At 45.3% G+C, this 12,192-nt stretch overlaps 1 long non-coding RNA gene across 1 annotated transcript; it reads right to left on the reverse strand.

The window, feature by feature from the left end:
• Window positions 1–10,179: 10,179 nt before the first annotated feature.
• LOC116070064 lies at window positions 10,180–11,372 on the reverse strand. The gene is made up of 2 exons (XR_004110264.1): window positions 11,270–11,372; window positions 10,180–10,292 (listed from the first exon to the last, which is right to left on the reverse strand). It is a non-coding gene; the product is annotated as an uncharacterized LOC116070064 (long non-coding RNA).
• Between the last annotated feature and the right edge of the window lie 820 nt (window positions 11,373–12,192).

The following is a 12,192-nucleotide window of genomic DNA, read 5'->3' on the forward strand; positions in this document are numbered from 1 at the left end:
TTACTGCAGGCTGCTCCATCCAGTTCCCCAACCTTAATTAGGAAAGAACAGGCAGTCGTTGAGGGCGTGTGTTAGAGACGGAGAGAGATCTGATCTCATCTGCTCTTTGTCAGCTGTACAGCCTGAGGCGTGTTGCCGAACCTTTCTTATCCCAGGACTGAAATGCGCCTACTGATATGCTCTACGGGCTGAAGAATAACGTGAAAGACGTCAGTCAGGCAGAAACTGGGTATTCATAATTTTAACCTCCTTGGCCCCCCCTTTCTACCAAGCATACCCTTTTACTTCTTTATATTTTGTTGTTTTTTTTTTTAAATAAAACCCCATTTTGTTTTCAAGAAAACAAGTGTATTGGGAATGGTGGTGGTTCCTCTTCATTGACAAGTTCACCCAACTTAGACTAACTATGGAAACAACCTGTGGGGTGCCTATGGGAGTGGTCCCAGAGAAGCTTCTCTGAGAGTGGAGGTCTACCCTAACTGAAAGGGTAGCACTATCGCCATTGGGTGGGCCCCTCCCTGGGCAAATGATAAGTGCTATGTGGACGCCACCTCTGGGTGTCTGCTTCATGGGACAACGACATGGTCTATGATGCAATTCAACCCTGTAACCACACAGTGTCTTCTTGTGTGTGGTTGGTGAACCAAGAAGCCAGGTGGAGCAGACATGCAGAGTGTGTGTGCACCCAAACACAACACATACACACACACATACACACATGCACACACATGCACACACATACACACACAATACACACACATACACACACAATACACACACATACACACACACAAAAAAAAAACCCTACAGAATCTGCTATCTATGTTAAAGTAAGATTATTCCCTGGGAATGCCAACATGTAGGGGATTCTGAGAGCCAAGGAAACCCTTCCTCCCTCATGTTGCTTTTGTCTCAGCACTAAAGAAATGTCACTAATATAAAGGATAGGGATGCAAATCAGTAGTTCAATGTCTCAGGTGTCCTTATGACTCCAGGCTCTGGGTTTTGTCAGTTATCCAAGTTCTTGTATGAAGGAAAGAGACAATTCTTAGTTAATGGTAGAAGAAGACAGAAAAAAAAAAAAGGATTGGGAGTGAGACAAGGGCATGTACATGGGGAAGTACAGAGACATGATAGGGTGGCAGCGAAGGATGGGGAATACTGACCGAAAGATCCAGAAGCTGGTTCCAGAAGGTTCTAGAAGCCAGTGTCCCCAGAACCTGAAGAACAGGAAGAAAGCACCAGGTGTACAGATCCAGAGAGCTGTTGAATTTGGTAACAGGGCCCATGTCATCCTATTGCACCTTGGGTAATGTGCCTGTCTCTCTCAATAAATTCTTACTCAGTAACTTCTATTGAATACCTTCTGTGCTGGGCACTGTTTTAATGGCCACATGAGTCTCTGTGTTTACCCAAACTTGTCATCCAGAGGAAGAAGGAAAGAATAGGTCAGATGAATGAGAATCTCCTGCATGTTGGCAATCCCAGGGTATATATCTTGCTTCAACATAAACAGGAGATTTTGTGATTTGGAGGGCAGGCATACACACGTATGTATGCATGTGTGAATGTGTGTGTGTATGTGTGGGTGTGTGGGTGTGTGGTCTGAGTGTGTATACACAAGTGGAGCGATCAGACATGAACCTCAGCTGTCATTCTTTGGTTGTCATTCACCTTGGTTTTTGAGACAGGGTCCCTCATTGCCTGGAGGCTCACCGAATAGGCCAGTCCGGCTGGCCATCAAGTTGTAGAGATGCATCTGTGCTTACCTCCACAGCAAGGGATCACAGGTGTATACCACCATGCTCTGGGTTTTTCCTGGGCTCTGTGAATCAACCTCAGGTCCCCATGCTTGTTCACCAAGCACTTTACTGGATGAGCCATCTCGTCAACCCCAGTGTTCATCTTTATATTCCAGGTCCATACATTAATAAGACTGTAAGGGCTCCTCAGGCTAAGGCAAGCAGAAAGTATAGGAAAATTCATGAATTTGGATCAGGAAAATTTACAACCTAATTTTCACTACCCTTCAAGTAAAGTGAAGAATTTCTTTCAATGAACACAGACAGAGAACTTGCTGCATTTTTTGTGCCTAATAGAAATTATAGGTATTTTCATTCATACAGCAATGGTTACAACTACTTTTAAATATTTATGTTTGTCTGCATTCCAAATGTATAGCAGTCCAAAGTCAGCATTACTATTCAATGCATTAGTCAAAAAATACATTAACTATAATTACACATGACATCATTGTGTGTTTGTTTTTCAATATCTTAATAACTATATCTCAGTGTGATTGCTTTTCTCCTTTACAGTCTTATTAATGTATGGACCTTATTCAGACCATAGAAGAACCCCCCACATGTTGGCAGTCCCAGGGATTATACCTTTCTTCTCAACATGGACAGCAGATACTGTAAGTTTAGTGTGTGTGTGTGTCTACATAGAAGCATTCACCAATGGAGGACTAGTGTGTGCTAACACAAGCAACTGCACCTTCCACCTCCAAGATGGCCGCAGCTTGAGGCTGCCGCCTTATAGCGACCTCCTAGCAAGACTAGCCAGCCCCTCCTCCTTGTGCTGCACATAATGAATGTTCTAACTTTCTGGATCTCATAGCAGTTGCCCTTCATCATAGAAAGAGAAAGAGAGCACAGTCCAGCTGATCCCAGCTGTTACGTATGTGTGTCCTGTGGTTTCTTCACAGTGTCATTTTTTCACTCCCGTGTCACCCTAGGTCAGGTTTCCAGGACCAAGTTGTGCAGGATGTGGCACTAGTGGCCTTCATGTATTTGTCTGTTTGCTTGTTGTGTATGGGGGATGAAGCACGTGTGCCAGGAGCACAGGCCAAGGTCAGAGGAGCAACTTGCAGGATCAGAAATAGCTTTCTACCTTGTAAGTCTTACGAGTCAAACTCAGGTTGTGAGGCTTGATGGCAAGCCAAATCTGCCATCCCACTGTTCCCCTACACCCCTGGGCCTTTTTAAAAAGCATATCCCAGATCTAGGAAAAGCAAGTAAACAGGTTGTAGCATACTTACTTACGTGCACCAGGCATGATGGTGCATGTCATCTCAACACGCTAGAGGTAAAAGCAGAAGGATCAGAAGTTCAAAGTCATCCTCAGCTCTAATAAGTGAGTTCAAGGCCAACCTGAGTTACCTAAGACTCTGTCTTGAAATCACACCACTACAGCAAAGCATGTTCTCTGAAATACAGTCCATGAGCATCTCCAGAGTCGATGGTCAGGCTGGTTTACTCCTTGCTTACAATCCTCATTACTTACAAGGCGAAACACTCCAGATGTCACTTTCAGTTCTGCTCCCCTTTATTGATGATGTCATCTCTCTACCCGTCTTGCTCTGGACCTCTATGCTGCCTGTTAGCTTCCCCTAGATGGCGCTAGAAAGAAATGGTTTAGGTCTTCCATTTCTTTGGGGTAGATAATGGTAGATAGTATATTTTTGTATAGGATGGTGTGTGTGTGTGTGTGTGTGTGTGTGTGTGTGTGTGTGTGTGTGTGTGTTCAGATGCCCTGAAACCAGAGTTATAGATGCTTGCGAACCACTATGTAGGTGCTGGTAGTTGAACCTCTGTCTTCTGTAAGAACAAGTCCTCTTCATCGCAGAGCCCTACCTTATTTTTGAGACAGGATCTCTCACTGGACTTTGAGTTTATCCATTCCACAAGCCCCCGGGCTCCTCTTGTCCCTTGATAGCTTGTCTTCCCCATACTGGGGTTACAGGCGCGCCATCGTTACACTGGCCATTCCATGGGGATGTTGGAGGTTGAACTCCTGCTGTTTGCAGGCCAGCATGCACTTCACTGACTGAGCAGTATCCTTCTGTATCCTGAAGGATGACTATAACAGCCATCCTTCAACAGGGTTGTTATGACTATTACACAAACCCCTCTTCCCCATCACGGAGGGTATTCTGGCCACCCAGTTCAGGAAGTGGGGTGACAGGGTGAAAAACATCCCAGCCCACCCCACTCCTGACTACGTATGGGTGGTAACTGAGGTAGGCATAGGACAAAGGCCCCAGAGGGAGCTCACTAAAAAGAAGGAAAATAAGATCATCCTTAGACAAGCAAGCAGAAACCCAAACAGCCTGGGACTGAGGCTGCAGGCTAGGGCAGGTCTCAGTTGGAAGCACCTTACCTGTATCTCAAGGGAAAATCTCTCCTCACAAAAGGGTGGCTTGGTTCTGGGGTGAGAGCAAATGTTTCCTGAGCCCAGGCAGTTACCAAACACCTCACTAAGTTCATTCTTTATGCATAATCCTCCCAAGAGCTCTTTGCCTTCCTTGGTCTGATCACGGAAACTTCTTGCTCTCAGCCTTCTCTGTCTTGTTTTGTTCCGACATCATGGCCCATTGGTTGGTACTGGGTGGGACTGGGGACAACCAAGAGTAGTTCATTAGCTCCTCTACCCCTTGGATACCTTCCTTCCTGAAAATGCTCTCCCACCTCAGTTTCCATAGTTACAACTCCTCTCTCCCCTTCCCCAGCCTCTCCCTTAGAGCCTTCTGCTCTGTGATGAATCTTTTGTTTATCTTTCTTTGGTGGTTATCGCTTCTTTTAAAACAATAGAGCCGGCTGTCCAGGCAAAGGGACCTTTGAGACCCGTGTTTGTTTGTTTGCTTCAGATTCATGTATTGTGAGGGCTCACATATCCCAGGCTTCACATTCACTATGTAGCCAAGGATGACAATGAATTCCTGATCTCCTAACCCCACCCTTCCCTCAATGCTAGAATTGGAAGTGTGGGCTACCAGGCCTTATTTATATGGTATTAGGGATTGAACCTGAGGTCTCAGGTGTGCTAGGCAAGCCCTCTACCAACTAAGCTACATCCTGCTGGAGACCCATGTTTGAATCCAGGTGCTACAAGAAATATATAGGTGACAATGAGAAACTTGGCCTCTGTGTGTGTGTGTGTGTGTTTATATGTGCACCTGAACATGTGTGTATGTATATACATGGGTGCATATGTATATTTATATGTTTACTATGTATGCATATTTGTATATACATTTGCATGTATATGTATTTCTTAAAGGCAAAATGGACTTTATCCTGGAATTGTGGTATATTACTCTTAAAGGAGGGGCAGAGTCCTTGACTTTGGAAGGACTGACAAGTAGGAACTCTGGTGCTAAAGTTCATGCCACACACCATTCTGCCTCCGGGACTTTAGCTCCAAAGGCATCGAAGCCCATTCTGATCTCCCTTCCCTTAAAATGTTAAGTGAACCAAGGGAAAAACTCTAGGCGTGTCTTCTCTTCCCAAGAAAAAGGGGAGTCTGTGCTTGCATTGCCCCCTGAGCCAATAAGAGACCAGAAGTCTACAGGGCCTCCCATCGCTGCTATAACAAGTCGCCACACGTTTTGAGGCTTAAAACAACACAAGTGTGCTTTTTGAATCTCACACACAGCTCTGGACGCCAGAGGTGCACAATCAGTCTCAGTGGGCTACAGTTCATAGGTGGGCAAGGCTGATCTGCTGTTGACTCTACCAGATGTGTAGAACCTAGGGAGCCACAGATTAACTCTCCAATCTCCTCTGCTCTATAGAGGTCCCTGTCTGTGGAGGGATTCCCGATCATGTACGCAGCCCTAACTGTACTCACATAGACGGGGCTTGGACATACGAGCTGGGTGTCTTTTAGCAAGTTGATAGCAGGCAGGTAAGAGACTGTAGGACAGCCCAGAAACAAATATGTGTTGGATCCTGTCTAGACAAGTACAAATAAAAATAGGGAGAGAAGGGGGCACTGGGGATGCAGCTCAGATGGTAGAGAGCTTGCTTAGCATATGGGAAATCCTGGGTTCAACACCTTGCACCACATAAGCCACGTGGTGGTTCATGCCTTGTAATCCCAGCCCTTGGGAGGTAGAGGGAAGATTGACAGTTCAAGATTCTAACTCAGATGCATGGTGAGTTCAAGGTCAGCCTCGAATACATGAGACCTGTTTCAAACTAAAAATTAAGAAGGAAAGTGGTGTGTGGGCAGAGAAGGCGGTGTTCAGAAAACAGGTGGGCTCAGCTGTGTTTTGAAGGATAAAGGTTTGTTCCTAGCAGGTGCACCAGTTGAAACTGAATTCACATCCCTAAATAAATGGCTAAAGCTTTAATCTAGACCACAGCCAAATTCCAGAAAAGCAAGAAATTAAATTCAGACAGAATCAATCATTTAATCAACCATTTAGAAACCTTGGTTGCTTTAAGAGAGCACACACAAAGCCCCGACCTGTGCCTAAAGCCAGCTGCATCCTGGCTTAGGAATCTCAGAACCTGTTTGCTTAAAATCATACCAGGAGGGGGCAAACGTATATATGGAGTTTCCGGGAGGAAAAAAAATAGGTTTTTTTAGGAGATAGTATAGTAGCTGAATTCACCCATCAACCAGTTGCCCAGGGCTCTCGGTAGTTGCTTTTTAATCTCACACTGCAATATAGAACTGCAGGCTGGTGTGAAACGTGAAGAAAAGGAGGGAGGAGGAGGGCGGTGATTAAAGCAAGTGCAGAATGGAAAGGGAGCAAGTGGGAAGCGGCCCGTGAAGTTCCAGCTGGCTGGCCATGATGGATCTCAGCTCCATTTGCAGTTGGAGTGGTGGAGGTGTGGGTGGTGGCGGCAGTTGGGGTGGGGGCTGCCTCCCTCCCTCCCTCAACATTCCCTTTTCATGGATTGCAGGGTGGGCTCGGCACCAGGGATTGAGCAATAAACCAGTCCTGGAAGCTCAGAATGTGCAAGGACTTATATTTATACATCTCATTTTTTCCTTTCCAAATAGTCCATGCACAGATTTTGTAAAAACAGGTTTTGAGGGTGCTTGTTGTGAACAATAGCACTTTTAGAGAGCTATCAATGATGGGGAGGTATTACTGTTTCTGTGGTCACTAATCTGAGAGATCTCCTGGCTCACATACCAGCACACGAATCCCTATTCCCAGAAGCTTATTAATATTTGTATCCTTCATTGGAAAGATGAAGGTCCATGTGTGTGATGTATTGTGCTGTCATACGTGTGATGTGCTGGGTGGTATATGCAGGTATAGGTGAGAGGAGGACATCGGGTGGCCTGCTTTATTATCTCTGCCTTATTCCCTTGAAAGAGTCTCTACCTGAACCTAAAGATAACATGGCATGCAGAAAACCCCAGTGATCCTCCTGCCTCCGCCCCACCTGACAAGGGTGCTGGGACTTAGGCCTTCATGCCTGTGAAGCACATGCTCTTACCCAGTGAGCCATCTCCCCAGGGTCTCAAGCAGCCAACCTTTACCTTGAGCTTCTGATTCTGCTGCCTCTGTCTTGAAAGCACTGGGATAGCCGGTGTGTACCACAACACCCAGTTTATGTGATGCTGGCGATTGACATCGGGCCTTGGCAAATGCTGAGCAAGCGCTTCACAAACTGAGCGACATCCCCAGCTCCTACTTTCTTAGTTCTTTCAAATACTCTACCTGTTAGGAAAGTGTTGTAGGAAACTATGGATTGGGGTGCCTACACAGGGCCTAACAGACACACCCAACGAGTCCAGTCTGAACTTGGAACTGAACTTTGCATGGTCCCAGGTGGCACTGTTGCCAATGCTGCTTGCTTTGTCTTCTCTGTCTTCCTACAAACACGGTCTCCTCACCCAGCTGAGTGGAGTTCTCAGAACCTACTGTGCCCCTGCTGGGGAACGCTGTCATATGGGCATGACCCTGTGGACACTGTGTTGTCCTTTTAATTCTCAGCAGCTGTGGTCTGCACAAGACTGGGAGCCTTCATGGTCTGTCGTGGAGATGGGGAGGAATTCATAATGTTCCACCCTCCCCAGGGATGTATAGACCACTAACAGTTGCCAAGAAAGAGGCATTTTCCCTGGTGGTACAGGCACCCTAACATCTTCCTCACCAACCAAAGTTCCATTCATCACAGTTTACCCAGTGAGTGTTTTGGACTTATCTACGGAGCGTGGGTGAAGGATTACTGGCAGAGGTGGGTGGATCCAAAAGCACTCAAAAGCCTGCCCCATCATGTATAACAGCTTCTAGTAGGTAGCTGCGTAGATGGTGCCTCCATGCCCGAGTCTTTCCTAGCCCGCATGCTCTAGCACCTCTCAAGATGCAATGGCCATGTGCAAGTGCTGAAGAGTTGCATGCCAATGGTTGAGAGGAGAGGCAGGATACTCAGGTGATGGTCCAGTGACCCTTCCGGCCTCCTTTCCCTGAGATGACACTTCAATAGTCCACAGTCCCAACTCCATGCTTCCCGGCACTGATGAACCCTAGTAAGTAGGCACGTCTGGTCTCATGAAGATGGAGGCCCAAAGAATAGTGCCTTACAACCCCTCATCCATGTTTCTTTGCGTAATCCATTACCATTGCTCCTAGAGGTGAGCCTAATAGAACTCATTGGTTTACCAAACTAGGTAGGTACAATCATTTCTTTGGTGTGTGGTATTGTTCTATATCTGAGGTGAGTAGACATTTGTTCACATCACCTCAGAAAAACGTATAAACAACATTCTGGGAACTTCTGGGATCTAGACAAGTATTTTGTTGGGTTTTGATTTTCCCAAATAAACACTACTTGATAAGATTGGCCTAAGAAATTTTGCCTCTCAACATATCCTAACCTTTCACTTCTTCCTCTATCTATAAACAGACTCCGTCTTCACCTTCTCTCTCTTAGGTTGAAGGAAAAATTTTAAACTGAGACATGAGCCAGTAGAAATCATTTCACTGAATGTTAATATGTAGGTCCTAAAATGTGCTTCCTATCTAAATAAATGTACAACATCCTGTGTCAATCAAATGGAACAAATTGCTCCATCATGGATGCTCTGATGTGCAGGCACATGCTGGGAAGCTCTAAGGGGTGTCTGATGTGAGCATTTCTCAGCTCTTTGATCACAGAAATGTGCAAGTTGGGGCTTTTTTCCTGTGGAATATAGATCCATATTTTAGGTAAATGTTTATTTTTTAAAAAGGAAGAGGATAGGGATGGGGATGCAGATGGGGAGATGACTTAGTCAGTAAAGTACTTCCCATACAGGCATAAGACCTGAGTTCAATGCCCAGAACAAATACAAAAAAAGCTAGGAATGATGAAGCACATTTATAATCTTAATTTTGGATGGGTGGGATAGGCAGAACCCCAAGGCTTGCTGACAGGCTGGCCTAGCCAAATCAATGAGCTCCAGGTTGTACTGGGGATGCTTTCAACCAGAAAATAACAATGGACCATAGCTGAGGAATGATCGTGAAGTTTGAACTCTGGCACACGCGCACACACACACACACACATTTATACATATACAAATGAAAAAGAAGGAAGAGGGGGCAGGTTTTTGTTTGTAGTTCTGCTAGGACAAGCAAACTTCTCTTTGACAAAGACTCTGTACCCTCTGAGCAGTAGAAACTTGCTGGGGCTAGCACAGAGACCTTATGAGGTCTGTACAAAGAGTATCCTAAAGATGTAGAAGGCATAGAAGTAAAACACTGGTCACTCACTTCCCACAGCTTAATTAAGAAGAGGTGAGATTCAAATCACATTGAAACTTTGTAACCACACTAAAACACCTCTCCAGCTAACTGCCACCCACTATTTGTATTCTCAGTAGCAGTGTAGAGGTATGCTCTGTCTCTAAGCTTTCCCATGGGTGAGCCACCAGTGGGTGTACGTAAACATAGACATACTGGTTCTACCAGCCCACTATGCAGCTGGGAGAAGCCTGAAGTAATGAACACAAAACCAGGAACATTCAGCCATTCTAAAAGTTGTTCCATCATCTACATTAGCAGTCAGTCATTTTGATATAAAGCCCAATATGAAAAGCCGTGTTCAGTTCATCTCCCATTACAGATCCAGACAAACTCATGAGAGACTAGTTGATAACGCCTACAAAGTCATAATTTTGATAACCCTTGAGAGAGTTGAGGTTGTAAAGAAACGAAAGATCCATGTAATGGGTAGCTGCCATTGTCAATGTGACACAATCTACAAGCTCCAGGGAAGAGAGACTCATTGATGGTTTGCCTAGTTTGGATTTGCCCATGGGCATGTCTGTAGGAGATTGTCTTAAATTAACTGACGTGGAAAGACCCAGCCCAGTCTGGGCAGCACTATTCCCTAGGCTGGTTGTGCTAAATGTATCATGGCAGAGAAATCTAGCTGAACACAAGCAAGCAGGCAAGCGAGAATGCACGCATTTATTTATCTCTGCTCTTGACCGTGGGTGTGAAGTGAATAGCTGTTTGAAGTTCCTGCCTTCGCTTCACTTCAGTGATAGACGATGGCCTGAAATTGTAAAATTAAACAAACCTCTTTCATCTCCATGTTGAGTTTTGGTAAGAGTATTTCATTACAGCAACAAAATTGAAACTAGGACGAACCAATGTTCCCAGGTGGCAATTAGCTCCTGGTAGTGGGAGAACCCTTTTTACCTACTTGGTAGCACAGAGAAAGTGGTAAGTGGACCCAGTTCTTTTACAGAAGCAAGAAGGATGCAGAGTAGCCAAAACAATAGTAAAAATGAAAGGCGCATTTAGAAGATGTATTCAACGTGATTTTACAGCTTTATTAGGCTGGTTAACAGCAAAGAATAGGTTGAGGCTAGAGGAATAGATTAACAAAACAAAGAACCCAGAAAATTCTTTGAAACTCCAGAAAACAAAGAACTAGAACAGTAATATGCTTTTTATCAGAGACATCTAAGAAATTCAGGGGGAAAAGGAAATGTGATTTCAAACTTTCTTCAGGCAATGGTTTTCAACCTGTAAGATGTGACCCCCTTTACGGGGTTCAATGGCCCTTTCACAGGGGCCACCTAAGACCATCTGAAAGCACAAATATTCACATTGCAATTTGTAACAGCAGCACCATTACAGTTAGGAAGTAATAATAGAAAAATAATTTTATGGTTGGGGGTCACCACAACCCTTCTTTAATATAGAAGAACTATATTAAAGTGTTGTGGATGGCACTGGTGTTGCTTGTATTTGGATGTTAATTCCGCTTTCCCAGAAGTGGTTGTCTGGAACAAGGAATGAGTCAGATACTCAAGTGATGAACTATCCCCTAATGAGTAAAGGAGCCACCTACTGGGCGAGAAGGCGGGACTTCCGGGTTGGACAGGAAAGAGAGGAAGCAGGAGAGAGATAGAGCCTTTAGACAGAGATAACGAGAGAACAAGAAGTAACTGCTAGTGTCTCCCGGTTTCAATGGCGGATCTGCCAGGATTCACCCCCAGGGAATTTAGATTTAATAAGGCTTACCAGATTAGGATTCGAATTGATGCGTCCAGCAATTGAGTTACCATTGTCTCTGAACTAAGTTTGTTTGTGCTTTCCTTCATGCAGCGGCTTGACTGGGTTCCAGAGAGACTGGTACAGCAGCTAAGTGTGGGTTTGCCTGATGCGCCCCACAAAAGGCCGTGGGAGTTTTGAAGCATGGGGCTGGTGTAGTAGCGACCTTCCAGTGGGAACTTGGCAAGCTGGGTGGAGAGATTTTTGGAGCTCTGAGTCAGGGAGTCTCCAGGAGATAGGAACAGGCCAGCCATTGCCCACCAGTGCATGGCCAGCAAGCCCACCTGGGCAGACAGAAGCTGGGTTTAGTGTGGGATGCTGTCGCTTTTTAAATATTTCCCAAAACACTAACGGGTTGCCGAATTAGGGAGGTTGAGAGCCACTGTTCTAGAGACTAGGGAGCTGGCACTTCACAAGCACAATGACCTGAGTTTGGATCATGTAAGTGCCCTGGAATCCTGGACCCAATACTGATGGGTTCAGAGACCTCCAGAGTTCACTGGCTAGCCAGTCCAACCAAAATGACAAGATCCAGATTCCCTGAGAGCTTGGACTCAAAAAACAAAGGGGGAAGAGGGAGGAGGAGAGGGGTGTAGATGGGCCAAAGAGATGGCTCCTCCCTTAAGACTACTTGCTACTCCTTCAGAGGATCTGATTTCAATTCCCATCACCCATGTCAGGTAGCTCAAAACCACTTGTAGCTCTAGCTCCAGGGGATTTGACAGCTTCTTCCATAGGCAGGTAACATACATGGGAGCGGATACACACACATAAATAAGAGTGAAAATAAATCTTTAAAAAAAAACTAAGTAAATAAAGTGGGGAACAACAGAAGACACAGAAGGCTGACCCCCTGACCTATATAAACATGTATGGGCAGATCCGATCATGTG

The sequence above is a fragment of the Mastomys coucha genome, unplaced genomic scaffold (genome assembly GCF_008632895.1).
Source record: "Mastomys coucha isolate ucsf_1 unplaced genomic scaffold, UCSF_Mcou_1 pScaffold1, whole genome shotgun sequence".
Lineage (NCBI taxonomy): Eukaryota > Metazoa > Chordata > Mammalia > Rodentia > Muridae > Mastomys > Mastomys coucha.